The 19,682-nt window shown below is 37.3% G+C and overlaps 1 pseudogene; it reads left to right on the top strand.

Annotated features, from left to right (window-relative positions):
- Positions 1–1,200: 1,200 nt before the first annotated feature.
- Positions 1,201–12,129, top strand: LOC126701214 (probable LRR receptor-like serine/threonine-protein kinase At3g47570; annotated as a pseudogene).
- Positions 12,130–19,682: the final 7,553 nt, after the last annotated feature.

Genomic DNA, 19,682 nt, shown 5'->3' with positions numbered 1-19,682 from the left:
TACCCTTTCTTTGGTTGCAGGGAAAATGAACATGATAAGACAATCATGTTTTGATTTTAAATCTGTTGCAAAAAGAAAAAGAAAAAAAAAAGAACAAAAACAAATACGAAAACAAAAAACAAAACAAAAAAGTTTTGATTTTTGAATCTTATATTCATAGTTATTTGCTTACCAAAAATGGGAATTTAGAGCTTCTTACATATTTTTTGGTCACTAATGGAGTTCTTATAAGGACTGTATAGGATTTTCCTTTTTCTTTTTATTGAAGGTGGGGATCGATTTGAATTATAATATATGAAAAAAAAAAAACCTTTTTCCTTTAACTGTGAATCGTGAGATTAAGATTATAGGTAAAATAGTGGATTTGAATTTGATGGTGAGTGGTTGTCAAGAGATGCTTGTATGATGATTTCATTTTGTTTTTGGAGAGACATAGACCACTTCCCCAGACAATTGAACATTATTGGGTATGGCCGTATGGGTATATTTCAATTTGAATTAGCATAAATGTATGGTAAAGCATTACTGGGTATAATTTTAAAGAACCAAAAGATTGAAATTTAATTATAATATGAATATAGTAATTTTTTCAAGAGAATTTTTTTAGATTTATTAATTATTTTCAAATTATCAATTGTTCAAAAAGTTTAAACTATTAAAAAATTGTGAATTTAATCATTTAACCATAATTTTAATTTTTCTAAAAAAAATATAATTCTAAAAATTATTTTGTTTTCCTCTATTTTTTTTCATAATTTTTCTATCAATATTCATATGTTTTTGTAGGCTTTTATAATTTTAAAAAAATATGTATAGATAAAAAAATATACAGTATAAATTATAATATGAATATAGTAAAAAAAATTATAACTATCAAAAAAAAAAATTTTATAATAAAAGAATTTTGTAAAAAATATATATAATAAAAGAAACACTATCTACAGTAACAAATTTTGATTTATCATGCTCGGATTATAATTCCGGGTAGTCTTTCGGGTTGGGTCCCGCACTACATACTATGTTCGTTCTCCTCCAATCTTCACCTATATATAAATGTTCTGTTCTTTGTGCTCTAACCAGCGAAACCAAACCTCCCACATCAAAAAAGAAAAAACCAGCGAAATCAAACCCTTCGTTTTGCTTTGACAATCCAATACCACAATACCCAATAGCACCAAGCGGCAAGCTCGACTTTATTGCATGGGGCTTTCACAGTTGAGTTCAGCTCCACCATCCTCATCTTTTCCTACGCGTACTTTTATCCTTCTCTTGTGGTGTGGCTTCTTAGTCACCTCTGTGCTTGGTGGGAATAATGAGACGGACCGGTTGGCGTTGCTTGAGTTCAAAGCCAAGATCACTCATGACCCTCTTCAAGTTATGAGCTCTTGGAATGACAGCTTCCACTTTTGTCAATGGCAAGGCGTCATCTGTGGTCGCCGACATCAGAGGGTGACTGTGTTGGACCTACAATCTTCAAAACTGGTAGGCTTCATATCACCATATATTGGAAATTTAAGTTTTTTGAGGAATCTAACCCTCCAAAACAACAATTTTTAAAATGAAATCCCTCCAGAATTAGGTCGTTTGCGCAGACTGCAGTTCTTACTGTTATCTAATAACACATTTAGTGGCAAAATTCCAAGCAATATATCTAGTTCCTCCAACCTAGAAATCCTTGATGTCAGTATCAACCTTTTGACCGGAGAAATCCCTACAATGCTTAGCACCTTGTCAAAGTTTCGAGTTTTTGCTATTAGCAAAAATAATGTGACAGCAAGTATCCCACCTTCTTTTGGAAACTTATCTTTTCTAAAAGCTTTTGTTGTACCATATAATAACTTGCGTGGGATTATTCCAGATTCTTTTGGCTAATTGATCAAGATTCAAAAACTTTTACTTGGTGCAAATAGGTTCTTTGGAAAAATTCCTCCCTCAATCTTCAATTTGTCATCGTTAAAATTGTTTGATGTAGGATTAAACCAAATCCAAGGACGTCTTCCACTGGACATAGGTATCACCCTACCAAATATTGAAATATTAAGCATTTTCAATAACCAGTTTATTGGATCTATCCCAGTTTCAATTTCTAACGTCTTAAATCTAGATATACTTCAATTGGATGGGAATAAACTAAGTGGAAAAGTTCCTTCTTTGGAGAAGCTAAATAGATTTTCATGGTTTAGCGCTAGCTACCAATAACAATCTTGGAACTGGAGGGGCAAATGACTTGAATTTTCTCTGTTCTTTTACAAATACCACCTATCTAACCGTATTGGCTTTAAATATCATAAATTTGGGGGAGAATTGCCCAAATGCGTTGGCAATTTGTCAACTACCCTTAACTAGTTGCTTCTAGAAACTAATAAAATATCTGGAAATATTCCTACCGAAATAGGAAATTTGATCAGTTTGGAGAGACTTGATATATGGCAGAACAAATTATCAGGTAATATTCCCTTTGAAATTGGAAAGCTTCAAATGCTACAAATTTTAGTATTAAATGAAAACAATCTCTCTGGGAACATTCCATTTTCTGTTGGAAATTTAACCATCTTGACAGACTTGTATTTATTCAAGAATAATCTTCAAGGCAACATCCCTCTAAGTCTAGCCAAGTGCCAAAATTTGGTTAATTTGCATCTTGCTAATAACAATCTCAATGGTTCGATATCCTCACAAGTCATTGGTCTCTCATTCTCACCAATTAGTCTAGATTTGTTTGCCAACATATTTATTGGTGTCCTTCCCACGGAATTACGGAATTTCAAAAATTTAGCATATTTGGATATTTCTGAAAACATGTTGTTTAGTAAAATTCCAGAAAGTCTGGGTAGTTGCATAAAGTTGGAATTTCTAGCCATGAGAAGAAACCACTTCCAAGGGATTATTCCACCGTCTTTGGCATCATTAAGAGGCCTTAGATCTCTAAATCTTTCTAACAATAATTTTTCTGGAAAAATTCCAAAATTTTTGGAGGACTTTGTCTTTGAAATTTTTGAATCTATCATACAATCATTTTGAGGGTGAGGTACCATCAAAAGGAGTTTTCAAGAACATGAGTGCAACTTCAATTAGGAGAAATGGTAAGCTTTGCGGGGACATACCTAAGTTTTAGCTTCCTAAATGTAAATATGAAAAATCCAAAAAGAGAAAGTTGACCTTTACCTTCAAATTAATGATCTCTATATTTTTTGGGCTTATTGGAGTATGTTTACTCCTATCACTTCTACTTCTCTTTTGTTTAAAAAAGAAAAGAAAAGAAAATATCTCAAGTGACTTAGGAAATTTTCTTTTGAATCTCTCTTACCAAGGTCTCCTAAAGGCAATTGATGGGTTCTCTTCTACCAATTTAATTGGTGTGGGTAGCTTTGGGTACGTGTATAAAGGAATTCTTGATGAAGGTAGACAGACAATTGCTGTTAAGGTTCTCAACCTTTCACATCGTGGAGCTTCCAAAAGTTTCAAAATAGAATGTGAAGCTTTACGAAATATTAGACATCGAAATCTTGTAAAGGTCCTCACATCATGTTCTAGTATTGACTATCAAGGCCATGATTTTAAGGCTTTGGTAATGGAGTTCATGGGAAACGAACCTAGATGAATGGTTACATCCAACTCCAAGAATAAATGAGACTCTTGAGGAACCAAGAAGTTTGAGTCTTCTTCAAAGGTTGAATATTGCCATTGATGTTGCCAATGCATTGGATTATCTTCATCACCATTGCCAAACACCAATTGTTCATTGTGATCTCAAGCCTAGCAATGTCCTTATTGATGATGAAATGATTGGACACGTAGGTGACTTTGGCTTGGCAAGATTCCTTTTTAATGCTACCCAAGATTCTTCTACTAACCAATCAAGCTCAATTGGAGTAAGAGGAACAGTTGGTTATACTCCTCCAAGTAATTATCATTATCCTTTCTTAAATTTAATTGTTTTCCTCTTTTTTTAGTCATTTACTATTTTTTAAAGCTTGAAAAAACGACTTCAAAAAGGATGTGTTGTATCTAGAAGATAGAATCTTATATACCAAAATTTTTCACTTATCTTACTTATTTTAATTCTTATTACATACCATTGTAAAAGCTCCATTAATACCACTAGGTTATATATCTTTCCCATTTTTCATTTGATACAAAACTATGTACATATTACATATTTGTTATGTGTTTTTCAGAGAATGGAGTGGGAAACGAGGTGTCAATATGTGGCGATGTGTATAGTTATGGCATATTATTGTTAGAAATGTTCACGGGAAAAAAGCCAACTGATAACATTTTTCAAGATAACTTAAACCTTCATGATTTTGTTAAAGCAGCCCTACCGGAACGAGTAATTGACATTATAGATCCTATCCTTCTTTGGGAAGGAGAAGGAGAGAACAGAGTGAATGACATTACTTGCAATGAGAGCCAAAATGGAAGTCCGAAGAGTCTAGAATGCTTGATTTTTATACTTGAAATTGGAGTTGCTTGTTCCGTTGAATTTCCAAGAGAAAGGATGAACATGGGTGCTGTGATAATTGAGCTACACTCAATTCGAAAAAAAACTTCTTGGAATTAATATACACAGACAAAGGTTTCAAGCTACAGGTAAATTTTGTTTTTCTTGGTAAATGTTATAATTTGGTAGCATATCCTCTAATTACTGCATGATCTAATTTGCACTCCAAATGTTTTAAGGGAAGAAAGGGACATTCATATAGCGATTAGTAGTCAAATGCCTTTATGTTAGTTTTTATTTATTTATTTATTTATTATTATTATTATTATTATTATTATATATATATTCTTGCAAAGCTGAAAAGATTGATGCCACTTGAAATTTTATAAACTTTTTGTGCTATACTTTTTTTTTCTTTTTTTTTTTGAGAAAGTCTTTGTGCTATAGTTAGTATGAGAATAAGCCCAATTACCTTTCTATGATACCTAACGCATAATATGCCATTGAAATCTATTTTCTATCTGGTGAATTTTGTCGTTGAAGACAAGAAATTGGCTCTACATCTTATTACTCTAGATGTAGAGGACTCTATCGAGGACATAAGATTTTTTTTAATGAATTTCAATTGTACTAAATTATACTTAGGCATTTGAAGCATAGTCGGATCTATATAGAGGCCCCCAAAATGTTTTAAGATTTTTTATTATACATGGTAGAAAAAATCTCTTTTTTTCCCAATATTCTTGTTTGTATAAGTGTGTATATATATATATATATATATATAATACTAAAAAAAAGGGTAAACTACATATTTGGTTTCTATCCTTTAAAACAATCCCAAGCCACATGGTTTTGATGCTATAAAAACACCACATTCAGATTAAAATAATATGGAGTGAAATTAAAAAAAAAAATTCCAAGTTGGAGGGATATAAGTGCATTTTACTTATTTATCATAACCATTTAAATATCATACCAAAAAATAATTTTGTTAGAATAACAAAATACATTGTAAAAATTTTGGCAAAGTAATTAATTATAGTTCAATAAGTTTCTATTAAACAAACTTTATTTTGACAATAGATATCATATGGTTTTGTGATATTTACTCTTTTATTCCAGACTCCAGAGTAATAGAATTCAATTCATAATTAATGTATAAGACTAAAGTTAACCATGACCCCTTAAAGTAAATTTTCTGACTTCACAACTGATTTGAGGCCACAAAGTCAAAGTTAACGAATTTGTTTGGGAAGTTTACTCGTTTAAAAGTCTAAATAAATCTGAGTAAATCGATACCAATTCAACAAATATTGAGCTAGTTGAGATTTTTCATTCCACAAATGGGCATTCTTGCATCATGAATTTTCTTACTAGTAAAAACAAAATTGAACGTTTAATTTACAAGTTAATTTTTTTTTTTTTTTTTTTTTTTTTTTGAGAGTCCATTCAAGGAACATTTTATTACGAAAGGATAAAACTCCTGTCAAGAGTTACATAATCTGTTACATCCCTATGGATGTCTTCTATCCAAACTTGTGGTTCGTACAAGTATTTTGCTAACTTGGCAAGCTTGTCAGCTACTCTGTTTCCATTCCGCCGAACATGAGAGAAAGACACCTTCCTCAAACTTGTGATTAGCCTGCGTGAATCCTCAATGATGTGGCCAAAAGCAGTCATGCAGATTGATTCCGAAACCAGGTGTCTGTAAATGATCTCGGAGTCGACCTCAAAAATTACATCTTGTAGGCCAATCTCAATGGCGAAGGAGATAGCTTTCCTGCAAGCTAGAGCTTCCACATCTTCGACTGTGGATGGAAGCGAGATGCGCTCCGACAGCGCTGCAATCACCATTCCTTCAGAGTCTCTTATCACCACTCCAATGCCTGCTGTTCCCGTGTCCTGGAAAATTGCACCATCGCTGTTGGCTTTGAATTGAGGTTGTGGGGGGGGGGGGGGGGGTAACCAACGCACTGGGGAGTCCAACAATCTTTGCTGCACTGGGGAGTCTTGGGCAGCATGGTATTCTTGTAGTCGATCCACCGCATCAGCATATAACTTCTCCAAGGGTACCGTGACCTCTCCCATTCGCTTGGCATTTCTATTATGCCAAATACCCCAAGCAATGTAAACAAACGTCTCTGCCAAATGTGATGATTTCCGAGCAAGTATGCCTTGAAATAAGTCACTGAAACTTGCCAGTTTTTCACCCAAAAAAAGTCTACACTCCACCAGCTCCCACCATGCGTTCTTCACCTCTATGCAGTCCCAAAGCGCATGGATTGTATCCTCTGTTTCACAGCCACAGCGGTCACATATAGAGTTTGCTGTGATGTTTCTCTTCATTAAATTCAGCTTAGTTGGGAGAGAGTCCTTCACTGCACGCCAGAGGAAATGTTTTAATTTATTTGGCAGATTGAGGGCCCAGATGTCTAGCCAAAACTGCTTATTTTCCGTTGCATTTGAGGGACCTGGTGCTTTCACTTCAGCTTCATTTTGAAGGAGCTGATATGCTGTCTTGGTAGAGTAGACTCCCTTGCTTGTTGCTGTCCAGATGAGTCTGTCTTCCGCGTGCGTGGAACTCAGTGGTAGGCCGAGAATTGCAGCTGCTTCATGGGGCACAAATTCATTCTGAATTCTATCTTCAATCCATCTCCCATTTTCTTCATCAATGAGGGCACACACCCGTGCATTATTAGGCAGATTTTTCTGTGGTGATACCACCCTGCTTGAGTACTCATCTGGCAGCCACTTATCCCCACGAATCAAGACTGACCTCCCATCCCCTATTCTCCATCTCGCCCCCATCCTCACAACCCTACAAGCTTTAAGAATGCTTTGCCAAGCATAGGACCCCTTCACCTTCACTCCCTCATCTAGGATAGAGCAATTAGGGAAGTACTTTGCTTTAAAGACCTTATGGAAGAGAGAGTCTTTATTATGAAGCAATCACCATACTTGTTTCCCCAACATTGCTAGATTGAAATTTTCAATATCCTTAAAACCTAAGCCCCCTTGGCACTTCGGTTTACACAAATTTTTCCAAGCCACCCAATGTATTTTCCGCACCTCCCCTTTATATCCCCACCAAAACTTACGAATTAGGGACTCAATGTCTTTACATAAGCTCTTTGGGAGTTTGAAACATGCCATGGTGTAAGTGGGCATCGCTTGGAGGACTGCTTTAATAAGTACTTCCCTTCCCCCTTGTGATAAGAGACGTTCTTTCCAACCTTGCATTTTGTGCCAAATCCGTTCGCGGATGTAACTAAAACTTTGCTTCTTTGCTCTACCCACCAAGGAAGGTAGTCCAAGGTATTTTTCATAATTTGTGGCTGCTCCAACTCCAAGCAGATTTTTGATTTCTTGCTGCACATGTGGGTTGGTGTTTGGGCTGAAAAATAGTTGTGATTTTCCTTGGTTAATTTGCTGCCCCGAAGATACTTCATATTTATTCAGAATATCAAGTATGGAGCTGCATTCTTGTGTAGTTGCAAGGCAAAATAGCACACTATCGTCTGCAAAGAACAAATGGGAGACCTTAGGACCTGCATTACAAAGAGAGACTCCTTTGATAGTGCCTGCAATTTCAGCTTGTTTAATAAGTGAGTGTAATCCTTCAGCACATAAAAGGAACAAATAAGGTGATAGGGGGTCCCCTTGACGGAGGCCTCGGTTTGGTGTGAAGTGACCATGTGGTTCACCATTCACCAAGACAGAAAAGGAGACTGAGCGGATACAAGAACTGATAAGGGATATCCATCTAGTTGCAAACCCCAACTTTTCCATTAATTTCTCTAGAAAAATGCACTCCACCCTATCATAGGCTTTGCTCATATCAAGTTTTAAAGCCATGAACCCTTCTTTTCCTTTCCTCTTATTTTTTAAATGGTGTAGTGTTTCAAAGGCTATAAGAATATTATCTGTAATCAGTCTATCTGACATAAAAGCACTTTGTGACTCCGACACCAATTTGGGTAAAATTTTTTTGAGTCTATTGGCTATGGTTTTAGACACAATTTTGTATAGGACATTACACAAGCTTATGGGGAGAAAATCTGTGGGTTTTTCAGGATTTTTCGATTTTGGTATGAGTGATATGAATGTGTGGTTTAGGTTTTCTGGCATTACCCCTGAATTGAGTATAGTTAAAGAGGCAGCAATGACATCTTGGCCAACAATATCCCAACAAGATTTGAAAAAGATAGGGGGTAGTCCATCTGGTCCTGGAGCCGTTAGTGGTTTCATTTGATTCAAAGCTTGTTCAACTTCATGTGCAGTAAAATCATGGATTAAATCATCATTCATAGAGGGGGTAATTTTTGAATCAATACCTTGGAGGATCTGATCAAAATTTGAAGGATTGGATGAAGTGAAAATATTTTTGACGTAGTCCACAAAAGTCTCACCGATAAGTTTTGGTTCTTCCACCACCGTCCCATCATCCAAAAGTAGCTTGGATATAAAATTCCTCTTGTTCCGTTGGGTTGCTCGGCCATGGAAATAGCTTGTGTTCAAATCCCCTCCCTTCAACCATTCTACCCGTGACCTTTGCTGCCACAAGCACTCCTCCTTTGCCAAGAGTTCATACACCTCACCCCTTAGAATCCGCACTTGCTCATGACTAATCCCTGCCATGGATAATTGTTCGGCTGCTGCTAGCTCCTTTTTTTTTTTCATCAACATTCGGCGTATATTACCAAAAGATAATCTACTCCATGACTTTAAGCGTAATCTGCAAGCCTCCACCTTCCCCATCAATTTGCCCACGGAGTCATCTGAATTTTCCTCTTGCCATACACTTCTAATGATGCCCTCACAACCTTCATCTCTCAACCATACAGCCTCAAAGCGGAATGGCCTGAATTTATTGTAGAATCTAATATTTTCATCATCTGAACAAACCCATAATGGACAATGGTCTGATAGCGTACCTTGCACATGGTGCACTCGCACTGTGGGAAACATTTGTATCCAAGACGGTGTTGCCACCCCTCGGTCTAAACGAATCCAAGTCACCTCTCCATCAAATTGGTTGTTACACCATGTGAAAGGGTTACCCACAAACCCCAAATCTCGAAAACCACAAAAATCCAAGGCTTCTCTGAATTCCCTCATCTGTCTCTCCCTTCTGTTTGCACCACCCTTCTTCTCTTCCGCTTTGAGTATTTCGTTGAAATCCCCCATGCATAACCAAGGTATATCCATTTTCAGGCAAAGGTGTTTTAGTAGCGCCCAAGAATGTTCCCGGTTGGCTGTTATTGGGTTTCCGTAGAAACCCGTTAATCGCCAGGTGTCATCCATTCCAGGATTAACTACTGCATCGATAAATGTTGGTGAAGAATCTAATACTTTAAGGTCAATCCCGTTCTTCCAATAGAGTGCTAATCCACCACCTGTATTCATCCGAGGCTCAATGTGTACATTTTCTAACTTAAGCTTCGAACAAAGTTTCTTCAAATACTGCTCCTTAGATCTTGTCTCCATGAGGAAGAGGATTGAGGGCGATTTGTTTTTCACCAACTCGGTGAGTTCTAAAACTGCACGTGGTTGCCCCAAACCACGGCAGTTCCAACTTATGCAATTCATTGCGTCTGGTGGGGCTGCTCCACAGCCTCCACCACTTCAAGAAAATCATTATTGTCACCATGGAAAACTTGTTGGCGTTTGGAAGGTAATTGTGACTGACTGCCCTCTGCCTCAGCTTCTCTTTTCTTCCCTACAATCTGTTCACATTGTGCTACCGTACTGGTTATTGCCGCTCTTACTTTCCTAGTCCAGGTTGGTAGCACACGGCGCTGAGTTGTTGGCGTGGGAACCCTAGGGGTGTTTTGGAGGTCACGTGGGTCATTAACTTGGCCATTGCTTGTGGGACTTAGTGAGACACGTGCGCTGGACTCTTCATGGCTTTCCGGATTTGTTTCATCCGCTTTTACTCGGTTTAAATGCATGCCAACGTTCTGGTGCATTATATTTCACATACCGTTTTGGGACTCAGCTGTAATTGAGGGTCCATAATTTGCGTCATTGACCGTTGGGGATTTTGAAACCGTAATGTTATCATTTGGGCTGTCCTTCATTAACTCTGACTGCACCACCTTAATTTCATTGATTCCAGAATTTCCGTTACACCCCTTGTAATTAATGTCCCCTGTTTCATCAACGGTTACCTGCGTCCGCATCAGACTGCCCTGTTCTGCCGTATTCCGGAGGTGCACCGTCGTTTGGGTAGCCGTCTCTGTTTCCATGGCCACCTGAGAGCAGCTTGACACTGATTTTTTCCTCCCCTCATAATAGCTCGGCACTGTCAACCCCTGCTTCCGTGTCATAACAAAGGCTGGAGCTCGCAATCCCGATCCGAATTGCCTGTCCTCACTCTTCAAAGTTCCCTCACTCTCAATCCACAAATCACAATCCTTATCATCATGAGTGAGACGCCCACACCAGTAACATATATTCGGTAATCTTTCATACTTGAAGCCTACCCAAACTTGCTTTCCACTTTCTAATGAAATTAACCTTCCACGACACAATGGGAGAGATAAGTCCAGCTTCACCTTGAGTCGCAAAAAATTGCCTCCATCAATTTCATTAAAATCCTTGGGACGTTCTACTTCTCCAACCACATTAGATATTTTCAAAGCTGCTTCCACCGTCATGTATCGTGGTGGAATTCCATGGAGTTGGACCCAAAAACTAGCCCTATCAAACTTCACTTCACTGGCCGGTGTTTCTTTGTCATGTTGCTGCATCACCACCAGATGCTTATCGAAACTCCAAGGTTCACTTGAGAGGATTCTGTCAACCTCTCTCTGGTTATCAAAAGTAAAAAGAAGGATATGGTTACCAAGATTTTGAATCTTGAAACCATTGCGCACCCTCCACAAAGGGTTAAAAGTTCTTGCTATTACCTCCATATTGAGCGCTCTTTTAGTAAGAAACTTTGCTATGATGGCATAGTCCGAGTTCTGATCCTCGTTAGTAAGACTGCAACCGGGTCCCTCCCTCTCGGACAGTGAGAGGCGACCCCAACTCTGTGTGATATCCTCCATGTATTCTACCAAAAAACCTTTCAGCTCTCCTTCCTGTTTCCCTTACCCCCTGAAAAAAAACACCCCACTAGCCTAGGAGTAATCTTATTACCCCAAGGAAACACTCTAACCACCTTCTGTAAGAAGGGACAAACAAATTCTACTGTGCACTAGCTGTTGGAAGTCAACCTCAGGTGCTACAGAGAAACCTCAGGTCACATACAGACAACTTTGATTGTACCTTGTGGTCTACAAGTTAAGTTATTGATAATGAATATTTGAATTATTTTTTACTTTAGGGAAAACTTAATCTAGCATACTGTAATTTTTTAAAATCCTAAACTTGTTAATTGTAATATGTTGAAATTCTCTTCCCCCATCATAGGTGAACAAGGATGATGACTTATTATCAAGGTTGTCCACAAGGTTGTCGAAGTTTATGATATACAGCATTGGAGCAACTTATCCATCTTGTATCAATTCCATAGCAGTCATGTTATTTTTGTTTTTTTTTTCCTTCGATATCAAGCTTGTAAAATTTTCTTCATTAATTAACTTTGAGTAATATGATCAAGCTTGTTTATGATATACTACTTTAATGTACTATTGAATAATATTTATTGCAAAAGCTATTCATAATAAGGATCCTATAGAATTTACATGCTCAATAAATTTTAGAGATTGTTAGGTTTACATATATATATATATATATATATATATATATATATATATGTAATTGGCATATTTTATGACAAAACACGCTTTACTTATTTATTATCTGTCATTGTCTTCCACGTGGTGTGCATAACACGTTCATTAAGTACTTTCAGGAGAAATAGATATGGAGCTAATCAAAACAGTCAATCCTATTTCGTGCTATGATTTCTCAGGATTGGTTATTTTTAGATAGGCTAGTTTATTTGAATAAGGATTCATTCATTGTATTCAGGTTATTAATGTATTGTGCTTACTTTTATACTTGAGGTTTTGTCATAAATTGACAAAAGGGGAGATTGTTAGGATCATGTGTTTTGGTATTATTAAACTATGCCAAATTATGTGTCTTTTATTGAGTTTTGATGTGTCTAAAAGTTGTAATTGAAGACCAAGTTGAGGACACAAACTTCGCTCAAGAAAATTACATTTTCAGCACATTTTTAGCATGTACCTCAATAGCAGCTTGACACTTACTTGATAGAAGCTAGAAACTTATTGCCTCCTCGACACAAGTTCGACACAAGCTTGATCAATCGAGCATCACTGATTAGTAAAAATCAGCAACGCGAAAAAGCTCATAACTTATTCGTTTGAAACTCGAATTGAGATCCGTTTGAACCAGTATTAAAAGGACATTATAAGTCATCTATTAGAAGGCTTTTTAGAGAGAGAAACACTCTGTTTATGCGGCTAGGATTTCGTAACTAAGTTTCTCTGTTTTAGTAAACCAAAGAGTTTCAAAGTAGATGTGAAGATTCCATTGGTGAAGAAGCTGAAGTCATAGCAACCACCACAAACTTGCTACTGTGAAGAAAAACTTCAAGAGGTTCTTAAATCAGTTGGAGGTATCAATTGTGATTGTGGGTGGAGCATTCATATATTGGAGAGTTCAGAGGTTCTAAAGCAGTAAAGGGTTTCTGCTGTAAGTTTATCTACTGGGATAGTCGAGTTTATGGACAAAGATTTTATACTAGATCTGAAACTTCTCTTTATTATAGTGGATTGCTTTTTGGGAAGGTTTCCCCCCAGGTTTTTTACTGTGAAACTAGTTTGTTTCATTGGTTTTCCTAGATTATCATATCTTGTCTTATTTACTATTCCATTGTGCATGATTTTGACTTGATATTGATGTTTGTTTATTTGAACAAGGTTTATGCATAATAGATCTAATTAACAACTTGGGTTTAAAACTTGTTAATTCTATCAACCAGGGTCTAAATTTCCCAACAGAGATGATATATGAAGTTTTATTTTTTTTATTTTTTTATTTTTTAGAATTAAGAAGTACCCTATAGAATTAAATTATTATGCAACCCTCTCTCTATTATGGTCATGGCAAATGGGTAAGGTGGATTGGGCTTTAGTTTGACTTGTAAAAGTTTGGGCTATAAATAGGTCATCCCAATTGCAAATAGACCCCTTTTTGAAACGCGGCTATAAACCCCTTTTTTTGTAGTGCAAATAGGTTGCACATGGATCGGGTCCATTCGATTAAGTGTTGATCCATATTTTTTTCAATTGCAATAATAGTAATAATAATAAATTATTAAAGTGTGTGTGTTTCTCAATTTTTTTTCTATATATATATATATATATATATTTAAAATCAAAGCTAGAGAAAATATAATTTAAATTCTAAATTGGATAGCTAATCTTGCCACATGTGTCTTATCTAAAATTTAAAATTTTTGTGCATGCATTAATACCTAACATGGATGCTAAGAAAACCATAACAATCACGTTCATTCACCTAAGCAAAAACATTTAACCTGCACACTACAAAATCCCTACTAATTCTGCACAAATTAATTACAGTACTATTAAAAAGAAAATTTTATCTGTAGTACTATGCATTTCTAAATTTCAATGTGATTTACTAAACCAAAAGTTTTTACTATGTATTGATCGTAAAAGTGCTAAGTATGTTATAGAAAAAGATGTTGAAAACATTGCTTCGAAACATTTTTTTTTCCAATTGACAAACTATTTTAAGCATTTTTTATTTTGATATTGAATATATTAAAGGTTCTCAAAACTCCATCCCTAAGTTTCTCACCCGTGAATTTTTACAGTGCCATAATGGCAAGCCGAAGATCAAAAGATAAACAACCTACTACAATTATTGGTAAACAGCTGGTCAAGCATGAACCTGCTTCACCAGTTGAAGTTGCTAGTTGCTTTACTACCCTTGGTACTGTTCATAAACCCAATTATTCAACTATTCTTGCATCCTCATATGATCCATATGCGGTAACCACTACTACTCATCCCATTCAAACTGCTCTTCCAAGAAATTCCAATGCTTCCAGTTATGTCAAAAAACAATATTGCCAAAAATTGTTTTCTATTGAACCCAACAGGGCTATGATTGCAAATCTCCAAAAAATTTGCTAAAGATTATTTTCCTCTAAACTTTCATTGGAGTCTTGAAAATACTAGTAAAGACTTGAAGTATTACTATGCTATCATGTTTCACGAAAAGTCAATCTTCATCAAACCCATAACTTATAAGTTTGATGTATCCAAAATTATTTATTATAGTGTTTTCATTCTTAACATAACTAATAGAGATGACTATTTAGTCATCTAAACATTGGTTCAAGCCATTTTTGTTTTCTAGTCTTTGGCTACTGAAAACTTCATTTTTTTTCTAATTTGTAAGACTTCACTTGCAATATTTTCCAACAATATAAGTTGCTCTAGGCACATTTGAAAATGTTGGATTCAGTAGATTGTGAAAAACAAATTTCTCACCTAGGTCCCTTTTTTTCTTTTTTTGGTTTCTTGCCAAACTTTGAATTGATTATGTGAACGTGTGATTTGGGGGGACAAATTTTGTATACACACTTGTAGACACCGCATTTTATATCCTTTATGACTCAGACTCCTGTTCCTCAATGATGCTCAAACTTTAAGGCCCAAGGCCAATTTAGAGTCCAATCAGATATTAAATTGACTTAAGGAGTTTTAAAATGGAAAATATAACCTTTTAATGAGCAAAAATCTATTTTTGGAAATAATTTGACTAAAGTAGCCCTTGACCTACGTATGTGGGTCACGACCTGTGTACGTGAGCCACTGCATGCGTACGTAGACATGATCTTGCGCACACAGCTAGGGCTTCAGAAGTATAAGAAGTGCTAAGTATGTTATAAAAAAAAGATGTTGAAAACATTGCTTCAAAACATATTTTTGCCAGGTGGCAAACTATTTTAAGCGTTTTTATTTTATTTATATATATATATATATTATGGGGCCCAATAATTCGTGGGCCAGACCCATTTATTCGTTGGGGTCCAAAGGCCCAAGCCGAGGAAGGTTATGGCCCATGCTCGGCAATACAAGTACAAAATAGCCTTAGGATTCAGCCGAGGGCGATTCAGTCCTCGGCATGTCCGAGGTCTCACCGGAAAGAAGGGCAAAAGCGGTATAAGACCAACTTGGAAAAGAATCTAAAATATCTGAGTCAATAAAGAAGGATACGCTGGAAAGTATAACAACCAGGAAAAGCTGCCCTTACTGCCATTCAATACTCTGCACCTGACAGAGCCATACTCTTCAGGTTTTACAACCACCCCCAACCACTCTGGGTATGGGCTGATGGGACAAGTATCAGTCTAGGAAAAGTCGATCCTACATGTGGACGAAGGATAAGGAACGCATGCGAGTATAAAAGGAAAAGATTGGAATTCAGACAGGGGGCTGGGAAAAATGGCCAAAAACCAGAGCCTCCCAGCCCGCCTCCAGGAGAAAGACTCCTAGGGCGAAAATGACTTAACCATGCATGAACACCACGAAAAGACCCGCCGCCTAGTGATTAAGGCCTAGCCTTTCAAACCCACGCTCTACAAATGATATTGTTTGGGCCTTTTTACGTGCGAACCCAACACTGTTACGGGTCGTTACGAGTTGTGTCCTTACAATTGGCGCCGTCTGTGGGAAAGGCTTGTGTGTTGGCATAGGCGGTAGGTCGAGATAGTTCCCTTGTCATTTCTAGCGGCCGGTTGTTGTGTTCTAGCGTAAAGTTCCACTAGGGGCTATGTTTCTTTACTAGGGGCTATGCTTTGTAGCGTTAGCCGCGCAGATGGTTCTAGGGGCTTGGCCAAGGAGCTAATTCCCTCAAAACCAAGGTCTCATGCCATAGCCGAGGGGTTAATTCCCCCCAAATTATCAAAATCAAGTTTTGGACAGAACTAAGGTATTGTACGGTCCTCGGACTCAAACCTATAGAGAAACCAACTACTTAGATGAGAAAACTGAGTTTTGGACAGAACCCAGGTATTGTATGGTCCTCAGAGTTTTGGACAGAACACAGGTATTGTATGGTCCTCGGACTCAAACCTATGGGGAAACCAACTACTTAGATGAGAAAACTGAGTTTTGGACAGAACCAAGGTATTGTATGGTCCTCGGACTCAAACCTATGGGGAAACCAACTACTTAGATGAGAAAACTGAGTTTTGGACAGAACCAAGGTATTGTATGGTCCTCGGACTCAAACCTATGAGGAAACCAATTATTTAGATGAGAAAACTGAGGTTTGGACAGAACTAAGGTATTGTATGGTCCTCGGACTCAAACCTATGGGGAAACCAACTACTTAGATGAGAAAACTGAGTTTTGGAAGAAAAACTGAGTTTCGTAAGGTCGGCTACTTAATAAAAATTCTAAGTTACTCAATCCTCGGCTCAAATACCATAAAAGGTTAAAGCTATTAAAGTTGTTAAGAAGATGGTGAAGTGCCCTATTACTCAGCAACCTGGAGGGGCTGTTCATTTTTTTTGGGTTATATGTCTTCGGATGATTACTTCCTGCATCGCACCGAGCATTCAGTTGTCATCCCGGCTATTTTGGGGTAAGTGTTGTTTTCGCAGGTCGGCATTGTTGTGCCAAACAACTCTATTAAAGTCGTGATAATATCTTTTCCTTAGCAAGAATTTTGACCCTAAGTGTCATTAGTTCAAGTCTGTATTATTGTGCCGAACAGCACTCGTAAGTTCATAATAGCGTCTTTTTCTTTGATAAGGGATTTCGGCCCTAAGTGTTGTGCTCTAAGGTCGGCGGTATTGTGCCAGGCCGCCTCAATAAGCTCATCATAATGTTCCTTTCTTTTTCTTCTTAATAGCGGTTTCAACCCTAAGTATCACTTATTCGATTTAGTAGTATTAAGTCGGATAGTGTCTATAAACACAGAGTAAGATCTTTTTATTAACTAGGATTTCGGTCTTAGACATCGGTCAAAGTGTAAAAATAAAAAGAATTCACAAGATAGTATGTCTATTCACGGCGTAACCATTTCAGAAATAAAAAGATAGAATGTGTGAAATAAAGCAATAACGACTTTTATTAATATAAAGAGGTATTACAACGTACAAAGAAGGGCTTAAAACAAGCCTATACAGAAGGTGGATTACAAAAATAATAAAAGGAAAACAACAACAATATAACAAATAAACAGTCCGATGTCTTTTTAAAACTCGTCTCCGAAGTCCTTCCAAACTCTGCCCCAGTAGCGTCCATATTGAGAGGAGGACCTTCTTCAAAAGAAGAGGGAGGAGATGAAGGGAAAGAAGGAGGAGAAGAAGAGGAAGAAGGAAAAGCGCTAGGATGGATTTGGCGGTGGAAAGAAGAAGAAAGAGAGGCAAAAGGAGGCACCAGTGAACGAAGAGAGGAAGAAGCAGGGGCACTTAGTCCCTGCGTCAGTCCTGACTCCTAACACACTGGTGCCATGTTAGCTATGCTAGTAAGAGAGCGGCTGGTACTGATAATGGGTGACCCCAGCTCAGTCGCGCCGAAAGTTTGACGCGACGAGCCCCTGCTTCGAATTTTGGCTGAAAGGAGGGTGAGAAGTATCTTGAATCTCTGCCATCCCTGCCCCGACCGAGCCGTTTTTAGCTTCATAAGAACATGGAATTTCTAAGAAGGGTATGGCTCCTTCATTACTTACTCCTATTACGAACGAATTACAAGTTAAAGTATAACTAGCGGGTAAAGTAAACTCTGGAGGAGTCTAAGGGTTTCAGATTTCAGAGGGATTAAAAGGGTTTATGTACAGGAGAAATAACCTCTTGCTTTTTCTTTTTATATGAAGGGTGAAACGGAAGGTATTTAATCTGTTCAGATTTCCAAGAAAATCTGTAAATGAGAATATGCCCGTTCCACTTCCCCACACCATCAATAACCATTGAATTTAAATGGTCTCGTAAAGGGAAATTATTAAAGGCACGTTTTGGATAACCAAACGGCATGAACGCGTTGTGAATGAATTCAGAGGAATGTCTCGTAGACCGGTACATTTCCTGGGCAGATGAAGAAACGCCAACACTAATAAGGGGCTGAGTTAAACGAGCCGTAATAAAGGCTTGGTATTACCAAAACCCTCCTCTCCAATCAAGAGGTTGGACAACAGGGTTTTGAGGGGCTATTGTGGGGCCCAATAATTCGTGGGCCAGGCCCATTTATTCGTTGGGATCCAAAGGCCCAAGCCGAGGAAGGTTATGGCCCATGCTCGGCAATACAAGTACGAAATAGCCTTAGGATAGAGCCGAGGGTGATTCAGTCCTCGGCATGTCCGAGGTCTCACCGGAAAGAAAGGCAAAAGCGGTATAAGACCAACTTGGAAAATAATCTAAAATATCTGAGTCAATAAAGAAGGATACGCTGGAAAGTATAACAACCAGGAAAAGCTGCCCTTACTGCCATTCAATACTCTGCACCTGACAGAGCCATACTCTTTAGCTTTTACAACCACCCCCAACCACTCTGGGTATGGGCTGATGGGACAAGTATCAGTCTAGGAAAAGTCGATCCTACACGTGGACGAAGGATAAGGAACGCATGCGAATATAAAAGGAAAAGATTGGAATCCAGACAGGGGGTTGGGAAAAATGGCCAAAAACCAGAGCCTCCCAGCCCGCCTCCAGGAGAAAGACTCCTAGGGCGAAAATGACTTAACCATGCATGAACACCACGAAAAGACCCGCCGCCTGGTGACTAAGGTCTAGCCTTTCAAACTCATGCTCTACAAATAATATTGTTTGGGCCTTTTTACGTGCGAACCCAACACGATTACAGGTCGTTACGAGTTGTGTCCTTACATATATATATATATATATATATATATTTTGATATTGAATATATTAATGGTTCTCAAAACTCTATCTCTGATTTTCTCACTCTAATATAACCTTCTATATATAAATATATAGAAAATGTACTAGAATATAAATTAAGCGTAATTGCTTTTGTGCAAAATGTAATAATAATGTTTCTTGTAAATTGATTCCTTATTTATTATTCAATTTAGTGTCAAATATTTTGATAATGACTCTACAATTTTAGAATTTATTTTGTCAAAATCCTGGTATAATTTGTTGTCAACAAATTGTTAAAGAAAGTGTTTAAATATTACTCATGTGACTTATAAATAATTGATACATGACATGTATTTTAAGACATAAAATCTCTACTTATATAAATTTCTTTTACGT

This window comes from Quercus robur, chromosome 9, assembly GCF_932294415.1.
Source record: "Quercus robur chromosome 9, dhQueRobu3.1, whole genome shotgun sequence".
Lineage (NCBI taxonomy): Eukaryota > Viridiplantae > Streptophyta > Magnoliopsida > Fagales > Fagaceae > Quercus > Quercus robur.
This window is presented reverse-complemented; position numbering and strand designations above follow the sequence as displayed.